The sequence below is a fragment of the Motacilla alba genome, chromosome 11 (assembly GCF_015832195.1).
Source record: "Motacilla alba alba isolate MOTALB_02 chromosome 11, Motacilla_alba_V1.0_pri, whole genome shotgun sequence".
NCBI classification, from domain to species: Eukaryota; Metazoa; Chordata; class Aves; order Passeriformes; family Motacillidae; genus Motacilla; species Motacilla alba.
The window spans coordinates 2,653,578-2,671,508 of NC_052026.1; the positions used below are offsets into that span (position 1 = coordinate 2,653,578).

Sequence of the window (17,931 nt, forward strand, 5' to 3'; positions counted from 1 at the left end):
GTTTCAGTGTAATGTCTGCCCAGTCTGCAGCAATTAGTGGAAGTTACAAATGTTTAATGAGCATTTTAATGCTTTTCAGTTGATATTGTTGATAGGTACTGAGGACTCCAATGTTCCAAGTGTCTTCAGAATTCTCCACCTTGATCTATTTTGTGGCCCATGAGTAGATATTATTCACATATAGTATTTATTTTAGCTATAGTGATTAATACTTCAGTTTGACCTATTGGGGTTTCATTTCTACAGTGCCATATATAAAAAAATGTAATGCAATCCATAATTCAGCTTGTGCAGCCTATGTTGGGCTGTAAATCCTGGTTGGTCTGCAGTCAAATGCATTTCTTATATTACCTCTACTGGGATACAAGATTTTGTGGGCTTCATACAACTTCTAAAAAGTTATATATTGCCTTTTATCCTGGTGGTGATGAAGACCGATTACTTTTTAACATAATTTTCTATATTTCGACCCTTACTCTCTAGGTATTACATACTGCTGTGGTAAATTTATTAAGTTTTTCTGGGTGTGTGGGTGGGAGATAGCAAAGCTAGGTTTCTTCTTGTGTAACTGTTTTTCCAACTACAGATTCTACAAAATTAGATTTTTGTTTGTCATATTTAAATGATGAGTTTAACATAAGCCTTCTAATTTCAAAACAATTTTTAATGAGGCAGTATCATCTGTAACTTCCGAGTTAATTAATTAGTGCATATACTGAGATTAATTGTTTTTTAAATTAAATGTGTAATACTATAAACCTTACAGTTTTTAAGAATTTTAGGGAGATATTTTTATCTCCAGCATTCAATTTTTTATGCAAGTAGCTCCTTTATGAAAACTTTGGATTTGTGCTGAATTTCTGATACAACTTTTCTCCAGAGGAAGAGCCAAGAGCAGCTCATGAGTAGCTTTTCATGTACTCTCCCTGCCCAGACAAAGGCACTGCCCTGCCCCTGGGATGGGATGGGATGGGTGTGCTATTGACCCTGAGCTCTGTCCCTGCTGGGATGGGAGTCCCATTGACCCCTGAGCCCTGTCCCTGCTGGTCTGGGTGTGCCATTGATCCCTGAGCCCTGTCCCTGCTGGGATGGGAGTCCCATTGACCCCTGAGCCCTGTCCCTGCTGGGATGGGAGTGCCACTGATCCCTGAGCCCTGTTCCTGCTGGGATGGGCATCCCATTGACCTCTGAGTCCTGTCCCTGCTGGGATGGGAGTGCCACTGATCCCTGAGCCCTGTTCCTGCTGGGATGGGAGTGCCACTGATCCCTGAGCCCTGTCCCTGCTGGGATGGGTGTGCCATTGACCCCTGAGCCCTGTTCCTGCTGGGATGGGAGTGCCACTGATCCCTGAGCCCTATCCCTGCTGGGATGGGAGTGCCACTGATCCCTGAGCCCTGTCCCTGCTGGGATGGGCATCCCATTGACCTCTGAGTCCTGTCCCTGCTGGGATGGGAGTCCCATTGACCTCTGAGTCCTGTCCCTGCTGGTCTGGGTGTGCTGTTGACCCCTGAGCCCTGTCCCTGCTGGGATGGGAGTCCCATTGACCCCTGAGCCCTGTACCTGCTGGGATGGGAGTGCCACTGATCCCTGAGCCCTGTCCCTGCTGGGATGGGCATCCCATTGACCCCTGAGCCCTGTCCCTGCTGGTCTGGGTGTGCTATTGACCCCTGAGCCCTGTCCCTGCTGGGATGGGTGTCAGGTTGGGCAGTCATCCTGAGCTGTGTCCTGTTCACTCCTGCAGCTGCTCACACTCCCCTTGCAGCGCAGCCACCCTGGACTCAGACCTGGCACCCAGCCCAGGGTGCCATCAGAGAACCCCCTGCACCTGCTGGGCTGTACCTCTGGTGGGAGTGACACCCAGCCCCAGGGTGCCATCAGAGAAACCCCTGCACCTGCTGGGCTGTACCTCTGGTGGGAGTGACACCCAGCCCCAGGGTGCCATCAGAGAAACCCCTGCACCTGCTGGGCTGTACCTCTGGTGGGAGTGACACCCAGCCCCAGGGTGCCATCAGAGAAACCCCTGCACCTGCTGGGCTGTACCTCTGGTGGGAATTGTTCTCCCAGGTCTGATAACAGGTCACTTCTGGCTGGCTGTGCTGGATCATCCTGACGTTTGGGACACAGATCCATGAGAAGCATGTCGTGGTAACAGAGCACTGCAGCAGTCATACTTTGTCTCAGTTGATGGGGGAGTTGCAGCACACAGGGTAACTCATGTTGACAGTAAGAACTTGTAGATAGGCAGCCTAAAATGGTGAAATCATTAAAGAAATTTATTTAACTGGTTGAGTGGCCATAGCAGATTGGTTGAGCCAGCCAAATCTGAAGACTGTGAGGGTGGTTTCTGCTCTTCTGCTATTTTTTTTAAGATTAATTTTTGGTTCATTTATATATATCTTTGGAATATATTTAAATATATATTTTGAACATTTTAAAGTCTTTGACTATTTATACTAATAGCAACATTAATAGCGATTGATAAAATATTATGTATATATTTTCATCTCTGTTCAGATGTACAAAAGTTTTTTTGTCATGGTTGAATTTTGAGGAAAAATATTGAAAAGAAGGCAGTCATATAATTGAAAATAAATCCATTGAATTTTTCTTTACATTTCATTCTCTTTAGAAGAATGTGTTAGCAATTTAGTGAATAATACAGTTTCACAATTTTTTAATTAATTCACAAAACATTTTTTGGTTACTTGTTATTCCGTGGTTTTGAATCTCTTATCTGTGACAAATATCAGAATTTTGTTTACAGGAATTGGGTAAAGATGAGGAGCCTTACGTGTTTAAACAATGCTCTTTATTAAAGAATCTATTCTTGAGTTACATTTCCTTTTTCTTTTAGAGGTGACGTTTGCAGGCTGATCTCATACTTTCCCCACAACCACAAAAAATTCTTCTGCTAGGTATTAGCTGCAGCATAATTTTGTCTAATTAAAAGAGAGATGTGACAACCTGGGTCCATAAGTGTAATGCAGGGGCATCCCTAAGTGAAGAACAAGAGGGATGACATTTTGTCACTGCATTTTGTTTGCAGGCAGTGCCGGCTCCTTTTGCCTAAGTGTGACAGTCTAAGCTGTCTTCCTGCAGTTTTTGTTCACACAGGATGATGCTGGGTTTGAATGAGACAGGGAAGCCTGTTGGTCTGGCAATATTTGTAATGCATTATTATTTTTCTCCAAAGCATCTGATCCCACAGCTGACCTTGTGTATTTATTATTACAGGCAGTTAGCTCTGAGAAAGAGACCTGGGAGCACCTTCTCTTCTTGAGTTTAACCAAACCCTAACCAGTCACCTACATTTATATATTTCCTTAGAACTTAATTTCAACAAGTTTTAGTCATACCCTCTAGGATCTCCATAATACAATTCTGTAGGTACAGCAAATTCCTCAAATCGCCGTTAGCAGCGGAGCACACAGGCATGGTACAGTCTAAGCACCAGAGACCTAAGTCTGTAGAGAGATATATGCTTTGAGTATTATCCATATTAAAAAAGAGATATCCCAAACTTTGCATTTAAAAATATTTCTCTGAAGAGTCTCCTTTGGTGTAAATGCTGATGTGTGCTGGCATTAATGGTTGTGTGGAGAGCGCTCCGGAGCCCGGTAGGGTGGGAATTCTTCCATTGTCAGTCTGGCTCTGCTTCCATCTGTGGCTTACTCTAGCTGGCTTTATCTCTTGTGCTCTTATCTTGTTCATTGCTATTCATAACCCATACTTTGTGAAGATGGGCCTTTATTCCTAAGAAATATTTGCCAAGTTCCTTGTTCCTTTATGTAAAGGAACAATAAATACTATTTGAACATATATACCTTTGATTTCTTTTCATTCCCAGTTTAATTATGCATTGTGTATTTTAGACACATATGCCAGATTCTTGTCTTACATTAAGTTGCCTTTGCACGTTAACAAGCACAAAAGGCAAGGAAGCAAAAGCAGTCTCACTGTCTAGGTACCATCTCTGTGCTGTGGTGATAGCCCTGCTTCAGGAGAAGGCAGCAGCCAGGTGGTTCTCAGCTTCTGGATCATTTGAGGAAATTGTCTCCAAATATGTAGTAGCTGAAAACCTGGCAAGTCGTCAGCTGTATGAGAAAAGAGATCTCTGACATTTGGCTCCACTCCTCTCTTCTCCTTTTATTCCCCAAACTCCTGCTGTGTTCAGCTGGGGAGAAAAAGGCTGGTTGTGTAGTTAGGTTGTGGTAAGCAAGTGGAGAGCATAAGATGTGCTTTTCAGTGTTTCTGGTAACTGGTATAAATCCTGTCAGCTGGAACTGGTGTGTTCCACATCTCTCCCTTTAGTTTTTCAGGCTGTGGAGTTGAGCTGAGCTATGTGATAGTAAGAGAGAAGTAATTACTAAAAATTCTCAAAGCAAATGGAAGTGCATGGATCTGGGATTGATGTTCTGATATGCTGCTGCACAGGTACTGTTTAAGGTTACCACTTCTGATTGAAGTCTCTTTTTCCTTTGCATGAAAGCAGCATAATTAATCAGGCTGTAATGAATTCAGTTACTGCTAGTTTGTCACCTGAAGAGAGAAGTTACCAGAGCAGGATGAAATCCAACTGAAAATATGGTCGCATTTAGTATTTAAAGTATTTCGTATTTAAAGAGCTCTTTTAACATGTGTAGTGTAACAGTAGGCACCTTGTGGTTAGGCTGGGAAATCTGTGTTGTATGGTTTGGAATACACCTCCAAAAATAAGTGAAAGATGATACACAGTTCTCTTGCAAATTTAAAAGGAAAAAATACTGGTCTCCAATGCATTTTACAGGTTGATAAGGGAATGTGTCATTCTAGATAAGGAGTTTGCAGCTCTGAATGTTCTCCGATTTGTATATTTAGTTTTGTCTTTATTAACAGAAATCTCAGATTGTTTCTGTGTGAAAGTTACATCAAGTACAATCTATGCCCTCAAAATCAAGAATCACCAAACAAACCAATGTTTTGGCTTGTGGTTTAAGTTGTTACTCTTGGTGATCGCTTACGAGTGTTATTTGAACAAAGGTGATGGTTTTGGTGCTGTGCACAGTTTAAGTTATCATTACTGTTTGTGCTGTTTTCAGATGTCAGTGCTGTTTGAGTCCTGTCTGTAGTACAGTAGGAAAAATCCATGGGTATGTTTGTTAAAAAAAAACCAAAAAATAAAAATCAGATGCTAGGCATTGCTTTATTTGCTTAGGTGATTTTAAAAATGCTTTTTATTTATATTTCTGAGGGAGATGGCAATTTAGCAGTGCCTGTTTCCTTGGGCTTCAGAAGGAGCATGTCAGTGCCAGGACTGCTCTGGCTGCCATTGTGAGTGGCTGAGGAAGTCACTGCCGTGGTCTGTGCCGGGGCACTCACTGGGGGCAAAGCTCCGGGTCCTGGTGGCCCTGTGAGCAGGGTGTGGGCTGGGGCTGGCCCTGCCCCGAGTGAATCGGGGCGGATCCGGGATAATGACTTCAGCAGGGGGCACCGGGGAGCAGCTGGGGGGCACAAAGCCCTTCATCTGCACAGCTGGATCCGGAGAGAACATCTGTCTGTACTCTTAGACTCGACACTTCTGTTAATACTGGGGGCTGTATTTGCATTTGTTAGATTATTTTGGTAACAGTACTTTCCCGTCTCTAGTGTTCCATTTCTTTCCATAATCCCCTCTCACAGCAAAATCAGTATTGGCAATTCAGAAGAAACAGAACAATTACTTTCATGTAAGCCTTTAACAATTATTAACTTTCCTATACTTTCCCAGCAATGCTTATATGTGTAAGTCTCAGTAAAGAGCAGCTGTGGAATGAAAATAAAGGAATTACACAAAGAAGCTGTTTTGCTGTGCTGAGATTGCCGTGGAGGAGCTGTGTGTGAGCTCTCTCCTCGGGGTCAGAGCTGAGGAGAAGGAGCCCATGTGCCCATATTCTGGGATATTTCAGTCAGGAAGCTCCTCTCTGTGCCTGTGAGGAAGTGAACGGATGATGGGAGGGCAGGATGTTTGAATTTACAGGCCAATGCACACTTGACCATAACTGAGTTGATTATAAACATTCTTATAATGATTTAATGACAATGTAAAGACACAGGGAGGAGAAGCTTGCATTCAGAGAAGCAGTGTTGGAAAGGAGCAGTCTTGGTGTCTGTGAAGCTTCCCTGCTTACTCCTATTCATGTCTTTCCCTTTTCTTATATGTTCCCTATATGCTTCAGAAAAACAAATCTTGTAAACATTTGCTCGGTTTTGGCATAGAATAATAAAGCAGACAAGTGTCACATGAATGATTGTGACACTTGTACAAATGTCTGTGAGCTCAAACTAGACAGGCAAATTATGTTTTGACCCATTAACTATAGCTGTCTTAGGTAGAAAAAAATGCCAATTTAGCTAAATACTTAACTCAAGCATGCACTTCAGAGTTAAAAATTTTGCAGAATCATAGCTTCTACGATGAATAGTTTGCATATTAAAAGCATGTCAAGATGCATCATCGTTCCAGCTTCAGTTTACTGAGAAATCACAGCTTGGGTGCATGGCGGGCAGGAAAATCAAGCTGGGTGTTTTGATTCCCTTTCAAACTGATCCAGACCGGCCTCTTGCCATTCCTACATTCATCCACTTAGTCATAATACTGTGGAAAAGAGAATGATGAAGACTTTGGCTATGTCATTCTTTGGCATTATCAACTTCCCAAATTTCCTTTCAACTTGTCACAGTGTCAGGATTCTGGGGTGGTTGTAAGAAGTCCTTTACAGCATGGTGAATACATCTGACTCCCCATAAATTAATGTGGGGTAGCCTGGTTGTGGTGCTCAGATGTTGATGCTTCAATAATTTATTTAGTCCTTTTTTGTCATTGAAAAAGATTTAATTTTGAAGAGTTTTTATAAAAATTCCTGGACTGTGTAAATTTTTGCTATGTCTCAAAATAATTCCAATTTATCATTATTTCCTTTCTAGTGTAGGTGTTTCTGTAGTTACATACCCCCTTAAAGCCTGATATCCTGTGAATTTTTTCAGCTTTTTTTTTTGTAGCCTTTTGCTACAAGGATCGTTCAGTACCTGTGTGTTGCAGTGAAGATTCCCATCCTCTGCCTTTGTTCCTGTTTTCTTCTTACATGTTCCTTACCTTAGCTTTCTCTACATACGGAAAAAAAAATTAAACCAAGACAAATTATTTTAGAGCTGGGGTTCATGTTTCAGATTTGAGACCTCACTTGTGGAGCAGTTTTTGAAATTTGTATTAATGTTAATGAATTCTCTGCTGCTTGGTTTTGGTTATGTAGTTGATAATATGATAATAGGTAATACATCTCAAGAATTTTGGACAAAGAATGAAAGTTTCAAATATTCTCTTAATTTGAGCATTCTAATGGGTCCTCAACGTGCAACCTTCTATTAATGAGAGTATTTTGGAACAAGTTGAACAGTCTGTGGCAAGTAATAAACAGACTGAATGCACGTTTGTGTAGACCTCTTTAATGGGAACGAGGAAATGAGGTTGGATGTGCTTAGCTAGGAGATAAAAAGCCCATCTAAGTTAAAAGGCATAATAGGAGTAAAAAAGTGAGACACAGTTTTAGACTGAAATGAGAGTGAAGACTTGGCAGATTAGATTTGCCTTAAGTCTGTGATAGTTAAAATAACCCCATTTAAAATTTTGAAACTGTAATTTACATGTTCCTTTATTATTATTCAGATTAATACTAAAAGGGCAGAAGTCATCCAAGGAACTTATGCATTAATTTTCTTCCCTTTCACCATTCTGCAGATTTGTTTCAAAATATTATTTGAGTACCTTGAATTTTGTTGCTATTTTTTGTTTTGACAAGTTTTCTTTCTGACTGTCTGTTAATGCTACTGAGAAATAAAGATGCTTTTACAAAATGCTTTCAAGCACAAAAGGAGATGGTTTTCAAGAGATTATTTTACATATTTACATATTTTACCTTAAGCATTTTGTAGTCACTGCCTACTGGTGAATGTATCAGATTTTTACACACACTTTCAAAATGAACCAGTTTTGCTTCTAAGCCATTGCAAAGGGAGGAAATGAATTCTAACTTTTTTCACTTCATTTTCACATCCTCACATTTCCTTATTTCACATGGTTTAAAACAAAATGCCTCCAGCATTATTTTTCCTTTCTCAAGAGCAAAGTGAATGTGACTTTTCTAAGGGGGTCACAGGATGCCTCTGAGGCCTGTGGGTGTTACTGGACTGCTGCCTGCTTTCAGCTTAACTGAAGGGCTTGTCATAGTTTTCATCTCCTAAGAAATTAGCCCTAGGTGCTGGCCAGAAGCAGGAGAAGGCAGCATTATGAGTCCCACGCTGGTTATTTCCCACTGACATCAAATCCTGAGGTTTTTAAATTAATCCTGCACAAAGACAGCCCTTCATTTTGGTGCCAGTTTGAAATTAGACTGCAATAATGACCTTTTAAAGATGTCTAGTTGTTAAGATAACCCCCTGTTGAAAGCTGAGGGTGGCTCTTGCACCCCGTGTCGCTGAGCCCTTCCCGAGCTGCGGCCGCGCGTCCCGCGAAGGTGCCGGGGAGCCGTGGCCAGTGCCCTGACCTGTGTGGCCACCAGCCCTGACAGGCAGAGCCGGGCGAGCCCACGGAGCCCCAGAGCTCCCCAGAGGCAGACAAAGGCTCTTTGTGGAGTTCCAGAGGCAGATTAGCTACACGCTGGCAATAGGAGGCTTCACAAAAAGGGACCGACTTGGCCATCAGAAGAAGTGAATTCTTGGCTCTGGTGTGGGTGGAAAGCATATCTTCTAGTGCTCTGCCACTGGAAAAGCTTGGAGAGGGGACTATTAACAGCAACTGCTCATATAAACAAGAAAGTGATTTAATACGTGCTACCCCCAAGTGGGAAGTGGAAACTGGCCCAGTAGAAAATGGGAAACGTGGAACAGATCTGCATAATATACAGGAGATTTTTGTCTATTGGAATAAATAGAAATTTGTGTTGGTCCTAAACTAAAATTACTCACCTAATCATTCCTGTCTTTTCACCTTGGGGTTTTGCATCATAAGTGTGCATGAATTTACCATGTGCAGAATTGTCTTTCATAACTAGTAATAAATAGGTATGAAGCTGGAGATGGTAGCTCTTTGTAGTCAAAACAGATGTGTGTAAACAAAGGCAAGAAACCGTATATCTATGACATTATTTTGGTAGCCGTTACCCTTAGCGATTGTTTTTCTACATTTAAATTATGAAAAAAAATTACCATCATACTTTGTTTTTGTTAAAAGGCTATCTGTGGTTTTTACTCGTAAGAATTGACTGCTCTTTTTTTTGAGGGTTTTCTAATTTGGCAATGCTCAAAGGTGGTTCCAGCTGTAGAAGAGTATAACTTTGATTGCTGAGACAAATTCGATTATGATTTCAACTGTATGTGATATCTGAAAATTTCAGCTGTTTAACCAGCATCAGTGGCATGTTTTCCTTTAAAAACTGGAGTAGATCTGTAGAATGAGCACTTTTAATCTGTTTGAATACTCCACCTTTGACTATTCAGTTATATTTTAGTTCTATTCATCAAAAATAGAAAATACTCATTAAACATTTTATTATTTGGTGGTATACTCCACCATCTGCTGCCATGATGCACACAACTCTTGTTTTGAGAAATCTCCTGTGAAATCTTTGTTTGAATCTGTAGATTTTGAAAATGCACAATATCCAGACATTTTTAACTCTTAGCTCTGTTAGAGATTTCAAGAGCTTCTTTACAGCATTTCATAAATTGTTTACCAAAATGCAGACATAAGAAAAATACCATTTGTATGTTCTGTTTTTCTTTTGTGCATTAAAATAGTGGGATTACTTGCTTAATCACTTAGGGAGGCAGTAGAAAATTCAATCTCTTATTTTATGATCATTTCTCTTCTTTAATACATTTCACCTAGTTTAGAAGTATGGATCAGAAACTCGCAAGGAAAACTGATGCCCTTTCCTGCAGCTAAATTAACAGGAATCACGTGGAAAACAATCTGAGCCTTGTATGAAAAGGGGAGCCATTAAAATTAGCCCTAAGCTATGGACTGCACCCAATATCACTAGAACTGCACTCACTGCAGATGTGGAGGCTGGCTCTCAGGCAAACTGAGCTGTGTTGTATAGCTACAATTAAAATCAACTCCTCTGCCAAAAAATAAAAGGGAGGAGGGTAGAAGGAGAACATCAAAGACAGATTGAAATGTGTAGTTAGTAATAAGAGTGGTCTCCTCTTGAACCAAGCCCTGCAGCAATTCATGGCCCCCTTGTTAATGAGAAATTTTGACCTCTGGTTTGTAAGTTAAACTTGTAATCCCAGCTAATGAAGTAAATCAATCCCAACTTCAGTCTGTTGTTCCCATTTTTCTTTCCACAGTGTGTCTGGGAGTTAGTATCCAGGTCTACAAATACAATTTGGGGGAAAAAATTATTCTGCTGCCATGTAACTTCTTCTGTGTCGCAGATTCACTTACACGCATCTAAAGCAGGCGGATTATTTTTACTTGTCTGTGTGCTTATAAAATGTCCTGTTGGTTTTGGGTGTTTGTGACATTTAAATAATAGGTCTGAGCTAACACTTTAAAAGGGAAGCTGGATTTGTAACTATCCAAAAATACTTATCTCCAACAGGTTTAAGCTTTAGATGTGCAGACTGATGTGAAATTATTTGAGGAGCCTTTTTTTAATTCTTCCTATATATTTAAGGGGATGCTGTTGATAGTTTTCTCTCAGAAAAAGTCTTCCACTGCAGTCTCAATTCTAAGAGGAAACATTCGCTAGCAATAAAATGAATGCAAAGTGAAGATGCCAATTTTCATAATGTGTGGATCATCCTTTGAAATACATACTTTTGTTTCTTGTGAGCCACTTTGACCAAAAAAAAAAAAACAAATCCAGCCCAAAAGCCCTGGTAAAGCCTCTGAGTTGATTCTGTGTCACACCATGTTATTAAGGAATCTGTAAGAGATCAGCAACTGATATAAAAGGAGGTGAAGTCTTTTTGGCAAAAATAAGGAGATGTCAGATTCATAATGTGATCCCTTAAAGAAAAACATAACCAGCTGGAGACAAAAAAAAAGGACTTGTAGCTACTTCGTTTTCCTCCTGTGTTAGTAACTGCTAGTGCTGTGGACCCTTCTGAATGACACAGACCCTTTTTTGTTGTAATATGCTTTGCTCCAAAGAGAGTTTTTACATTATTTTATGGCTATTTAGTGCTACAGACACTGTTTACAGGGGAAGCAGCTCCCAAACTAAATGTATTTTTCTAAATAAAAGGTACACGTGCTCCCCTCTTGCTGCATCTCTGCTCTCCCTGCAGCTGTGGTCCAAAGTGGTGCAGAGTTTTGGCTCCCAAGTTTTTGGCCCTTAATATTAGTTTTTTATATCCATATTCCTGCAGTTTGGTCACAAACCTTACCCCATTTTACAGCCTTCTGTAGATGTGTCATGCGTCTTGGTTTCTGTCATGAAGAGGGAACAAATGACCACATGCTGCTGTATTTTGTGCAGTTTTATTCTAAGAAAAAGTAGTTTTTTGCAGCAGTGAAGTCAGAGTCTGTGGGGACTGCCCCAGTTCAGCTGTCTCTCCTGGGCTGACCCGGTGGGGCTGTGCTTTGGTTACCTCGGGGACCAAGCCTGGGCTGTTCTTTCTGGAAGAAGGAGCTGTATTCTTTTGATGCCTTTAAAAGAGAATGATTCCTGCCTAGATGTGATGACTTGCTGCCTGAAAGCCACAGTGATTTCCTGAGGGCAGGCAGTGTCAGGGGCTGTCGGTGTGCCCAGAGGGATGTGTCCCCCCGGGCAGGGACACAGAGGCTCCTAGAGCTTCAGGGAATGACCTGTCAGCAGCAGGTGACACCTGGCCCTGGCTGCCCTCTCTAACTGATGGGCACTGGGGAGCCCTGGCAACGGGAGATTCAACCAAACCCGGACAAAAAGCCCCTCTGTAACTCACTGAAAGCTGTGCCTTGCAGTGACAGCCCCTCAGGAAGGTCCTTTCAGCCTTTCTGAGAAAAGCAAAGCACCTGAACTGTGGGTCTGTAAAAAGAGCTGGCTGAGCAGAAGGTTCTGGAATAAATCATAGAATGATTTGGGTTGGAAGGGACCTCAAAGACCACCTCAAGCTTTGGCAGAGCACCCACGAGTTGTGGAGAGTGAGATGCAAGAGGCATCTCCTAAGGAAAGGGAGGAAGAGTTTTGCTGTAAAGAAACAAAATATTAATGCAGTCCAAATATAGAGATTATATCCCCTAATAAGTTTTAGCCTGTAATGTATATTTTTCCTAAGGATCAAATGTAGTGGAAATTTTTATTACTCAGAGTTCCTCTGTATCTAGAGGGACTGTAAGTTTATAAGTAACACATTAAGTGTTACCTGTGATCTTCGAAGTACACATGAAGGGCTAGATTAAACTGTTTACTGGTTTTTTTGGGATAATTCTGCACAATCATTAACATTACCTGTATTAGTCTTTGAAGATGCTCACGACCCTCATAATGATTTGAAGCTGGTTGCCTTATACTGCTGCAAGTCATTAGTGCATCATAAGTAAGACTTTATAATAACCTACTTTTTGTCTCACTAAATTTAAAAGAAGCTTTGTTAATTGTGACAACAAGTGGAAAAACGCAGCAGCAAATCTGTTCTCAAGTGATATACCTTAGTATATGGAGGATCCTGTTGTGAAGAACTTGGAAAATAATCATGCTTTATTAGCTGCACAGTCTTTTCCCCTTTGTTTCTATTCATTTAATTTAAAGTGAAACAACTCAGCATGCAAAACTAAAATTAGCTGCAAAAAAAGGTGTAAGTGAATAAACAGGCAAATCCATTAGAGTCGATGGGTTATTGGATCCCTTGCCATTGCTCAGATGGCGGCCTATTAAAAGTGGTAATGTCTGCCTCCAGCATGGCCTCCAGGCTCCAAGAAGGCCAAGACAGGCATATTTCACATGCATCAGACACAAGAATTAAATAGACCAATGTTCCCTAAAAGACTGAAGTACATCTCTTTCTGACGTTCATCTCGGGCAAAAATTCATTGATCTCAGTATGTCCCTTGGCAATTATAAAATATTAAATCCAAGTCACACTTTTCTAGTTGGCTTAATTTTTTCTCTATTCACAGCTTTCTATTTGATCAATTTTAACAAGTTAGGAATAGCATCTAATAATAAAATAAAATCTGCAGAGCGAAAAAGTTTGTTCATTTCACATTCTTATATTTTTATATTTGGTTTTTAGACCTGCCTGTCATTTTATTGTGTTTTAAATAAATTTGCACGCTAAATAGATAAAAAGAATATATATTTATACACTCAAAAACCCCTTCCACGTTCTCCTCTGTATTAGCAGTTTCTTTTTAAAGCTGTAGATACCTAGATATCTGTATGTGGCCATAGTGTTGCAGTGAAATCTGTATTATAAAACTAAATCTGTGTAGTTAATCAGCATCATTTTTCCTCGTGTCAGACAGTAATTATTTCTGCTTCATGTTTCTCTTATGTCAGGCGGGAAAATGTAATCTGGGTGGAATCTTAGTTCTGAATTAGTACTTACATGAGCATGTTTATTTGTTTGTTTGAATTGAAATTTGGGGTTGTTTGTGTAAACACCAGTCAAGCAAAATGAAAAATAACCTTTCAGAACCTGTATCTGTTTTAATATAAATGAGGAGATTGTAAGATTCATTACAGCAGAATGAATGTCTTTGCTGATGAGGGAATACCATGGGGAGATTTTTCCATCCGGGCACTCTACCTGTTGTGATTGCTCCTTCCCCTCCTGCCCAGGACTCATCTGGCTGGCACATTGCTGCCTTCCCTTCCTTCAGTAAGCTCTTTGCCCAACAGCTGGGAGCGGTCTTGGCTGAAAAGAAGTCAAGAAGAATGCTCAGAGTCTTGGTTGGCTTTCAAAAAATGACAATTTTGATAATTTACTATCAGCAAAATTGCCCCATAGGAAGGCAGGGGAGGCTAATGAGTAGGTCTTAAATTTTCAGAAAAGCAAAGCTCAAGATTTTGCTTTACATTTTGGAAACAAGACCCTGTTGCCATATCCCTTTTTTTAAATACACCTAAGTTGTTTTTTGCAAACAGAAAAACGATTGTAATTGTTAATGATATGGGGGAAAAGAAGAAGAGAGTGTGGCTGCCAGCACAGCTCCTTTAGCACGCTGGAGAGAAATCAGCGTGCTGCCCTCGTGCCAGTCCTGACATGGACAGGGTGGGTCTGCTTCTGAGCTGCCTCCTGCAATTTCCAACCTGGCAAATGTGTCACTGTCCCCAGCACAGGGTGGCACAGCAGGGTTCATGGCTGTTCCTGGCTGTGTCACTGTCCCCAGCACAGGGTGGCACAGCAGGGTACCTGGCTGTTCCTGGCTGTGTCACTGTCCCCAGCACAGGGTGGCACAGCAGGGTACCTGGCTGTGTCACTGTCCCCAGCACAGGGTGGCACAGCAGGGTACCTGGCTGTGTCACTGTCCCCAGCACAGGGTGGCACAGCAGGGTACCTGGCTGTCCCCAGCACAGGATGTGTCACTGTCCCCAGCACAGGGTGGCACAGCAGGGTACCTGGCTGTTCCTGGATGTGTCACTGTTCCTGGCTGTGTCACTGTCTCCAGCACACAGTGTCACAGCAGGGTTCGTGTCTGTGTCACTGTCCCCAGCACAGGGTGGCACAGCAGGGTACCTGGCTGTTCCTGGATGTGTCACTGTTCCTGGCTGTTCCTGGCTGTGTCACTGTCCCCAGCATACAGTGTCACAGCAGGGTACCTGGCTGTCCCTGGCTGTGTCACTGTTCCTGGATGTGTCACTGTTGCTGGCAGTTCCCGGCTGTCCCTGGCTGTGTCACTGTCCCCAGCACAGGGTGTCACAGCAGGGTACCTGGCTGTCCCTGGCTGTGTCACTGTCCCCAGCACAGGGTGTCCCTCCCCTTGCTCACTGCCATGGCTGCACTGGCAGCCCAGGGAGGACCAGGAGCACACAGCACAGTTTACCATCCCTGCTTTGGGGGTTGTCTCGACTGTTTCTGTTTCGTTGCTGGTGGTGGTAGATTGTGCCTGTCCCTCGCTGCCTCTTTGTACAGGGAATATTGTAAGAGGGCTCATTTCCAGGAGGTGAACAGTTACCAGCTGACCAGCATCCCTCTCTCCCGCCTGACACTGACAGAGGTGTGACACTAACAGATACGAAATTCAGGAAACACTCAGTCACTGTACAGAATCCCACTAGTTGTTGAGATTTTTTTCCTTTTCATAGCAGTTGCGATCCAGGAATTTAAAAGGCATTTCAAGAGCAATGTTACTCACATACTGAGGCTTGAAAAATGCAGATATAATTTTCCCTCTTGAAAATTAATTTTTATATATTCTTCTGGAAGAGCCACATTTTGGAAAAGGTCTACAATATGGCCTAGACTCAAATGTTTGTGTATATCTCTCCCTGTACACATGCACTTATAGATGTATATGTGTACTTATAAAATAACTTTGGGTTATGTATCTGAGTTATTATCAGCCATTTGACATAACATTATAAGCTGTCTCCAGCATGGCTGAGAAAATAAAATCAGAAGAGTTGTGTTCTGTGTTTGATGATGATGGGTTGCTGGGGTAGATTGGCTCTTTCCAAGTGCCAGCATTAACTACTTGTTAGTGTGTTCTGGTTGGTGCTGGTGGTGGTTTCTGGGACAGCCAGCACACCTCTGTGCCCAACCAAAGTTTGATTTCCATTTCCTATCTAAAGGACTGGCACGTTATGTATTATTTATTAAAGCCATGATTCTAATTGATGTTTTGGCTTAGTACATTGGATTCAGAGAGCGCTTTTTGTTCAAAATACTGTTTCCTTTCTTGAGTCCCTGCTGCCATCAACCATACACCCTCAGTCTCATGCTATTTATCTCATCTGCCTCAAATATAATTCTTGCCTGTTTCTTTGAATTTATAAATTACAGAACTGGGTTTGCTTTTGAAACCCACTTAAAATGTTGTATTTCAAAATGAGATGAAGTAAGATGATTTTAACTGTGCCTATTCTGACTATTTCAAAGACATTGCATGATATGAAAAATGTCTCTTCTCCAGCTAGCAGTTTTATTTTATTCTACAGAAACAAATATGGTTGTTCTTACTTTATTTTTAATTTCTTTAAACATAAATTAATGATAGTTTAATCAGTTTTCTGGCTGTTTACATTTTTTTCCTAGTCGGTTCTGCATCATGATATTTTTGTACATTATATTATGATATAAAAGTAAAATTAATAGCTGTAAAAAGTGACAGAATTCTGCTGTAAGGATGTACAATATTGTTTATTAAAATTACGCTGTTTAAAGAACATTTTACTGAACTTCGTTTTTCTTGAACTGCATACTAATTTTAAAGGTCAGTGTGGTTAGTTACCATAGTAGTGACCTAAAAATAACCTTTCCAGTGTACCTGTATATTTCTGATCTGTAGTGTTAGCATTCAGAAATGTTCTTTCCCTTAGAGTTTCAGCAGCTAAATAAGTTGCAACCCCTTCAGCTATACTCATAAAAATTTGCTTCCAGACAACATGGTCTGTTTATTGTGTAATAATCGAAATGGCACTAAATTGCAATGATTGCTGAACACTTAGGAATTGCATTAACCACTTAACTGCTAAACTATTTTCCATTTTCTTCCTCACTGTGAAGTATTATATTGATTTTCCTCTTAGTTAGAGCTGCTTACTCAACCTCTGAGAAGAACAGAATATTTTAGTAGCCTCGTACACTGTCATATTTTGAGTCAATCAGCAGTGACCTTGGCAAAGAATTTTCTGGAGATTTTTAAGAAAGCTATCAAGCAGAATAGCTTTGTGTGCAGCCATGTATCTTTACAGAAAATAGAGGGAAACACAGAACGCCTGTGCCAAGTGAGTTTAGTGCATTATATGGAGGATGAAATCTTTCTCTTCCCCTCTATGCTAGATGGGTTATTTCCTGCTACTTTTAATACACTGCTGCTAAGACAAATTGGTGAATAGTTAGGAGGCCTTATCCAGGGACTTAATCGCAGCCTGTAATGTGGTGCTGGGAGTGTAATTAAAAACCTAAATACAGTGAGAAGTGAAGGATTTTAGTAGAGCTATTGTATTCTTGGGGGTGTTGATGATTTCTTTTTGTTTTCTAACTGTTGTTTGTTCACCGAGACAAAACACAAACATTAGAGCAGTGTCAAACTTCAAAGCTCCATGGAGATTGTTAGCTAAACTAGTTGTGTTGCCAAATATTTTACTTTCAAATGGATTTCCTTTTCCTCTCAGAGGTTTATAGAGTTAAATTCTGGCCTTATTTCTTTCTGAGAAAACTTGTCAGAAAAAACAGAGGGATTTTCGGTTTGCGTTTTGGGGGGGGGATTTTTTTTTTTAGCAGAATCTTTCTGGAATCTTGCTAAAAAAAAAGAAAGTGGAGGGGGGGAAAGGCTGCTACAGGTAAGGAAGAGTTAACTAGAAATGAGCGGGGATGCTGGGGGGCAGCAGTGCTGCAGAACATAGCAGTGTTCGTGCGAAGGCAAGTCATTTCCCGAAACACTGCAGACACATGGCCCCAGGCGCTCTAAAACCTTTGGAGACCAAAATGGCTCGCAGGAGTTAGAAGTAATAAGGTGTTTTTCCCTTCTTTCTCCTTCACTGAAATTCTGTAAGGTTGCTATGCATTACCAAGGAACAATGCCACTATTTTTGTGTTTTATATGGGTATTAAGATCCATTACAATTTGACATTTTTAAGATTGGTTATCCTGTAGTTTGGTGTTAAATTGAAGTTGTTTGTTTTGAATTTAATTCTTTCATTTTTCAAAGGAAAAAAGGCAGCACTGCTGTGCTGATAGCTTACTGAAGTATGCCGGGATTTGATGTTTGAATTTAATGCTTGCTATCCCAAACTATAGGCAAAATTATCTGTAAAAGAAGT

The 17,931-nt window shown here is 41.0% G+C and overlaps 2 protein-coding genes across 3 annotated transcripts in view; one reads left to right on the top strand and one right to left on the bottom strand.

Annotated features, from left to right (window-relative positions):
* The window catches only part of LOC119705444 (transcription initiation factor TFIID subunit 4-like), a 146,858-nt gene that overhangs the window by 112,780 nt on the left and 16,147 nt on the right, over positions 1-17,931 (top strand). The gene's annotated exons all lie outside the window — the stretch shown is intronic.
* Positions 1,398-17,931, bottom strand: part of LOC119705447 (nascent polypeptide-associated complex subunit alpha, muscle-specific form-like) — a 31,046-nt gene continuing 14,512 nt past the window's right edge. The window contains exons 2-3 of one of the 2 annotated variants that reach the window (XM_038147879.1): positions 2,041-13,860; positions 1,398-1,839 (exon numbers count right to left, since the gene is read on the bottom strand). The gene's annotated coding sequence lies outside the window, so the exon portion shown is untranslated. Of the gene's footprint in view, positions 13,861-17,931 lie in introns of both variants that reach the window. The other variant, XM_038147878.1, reaches the window with a different exon arrangement.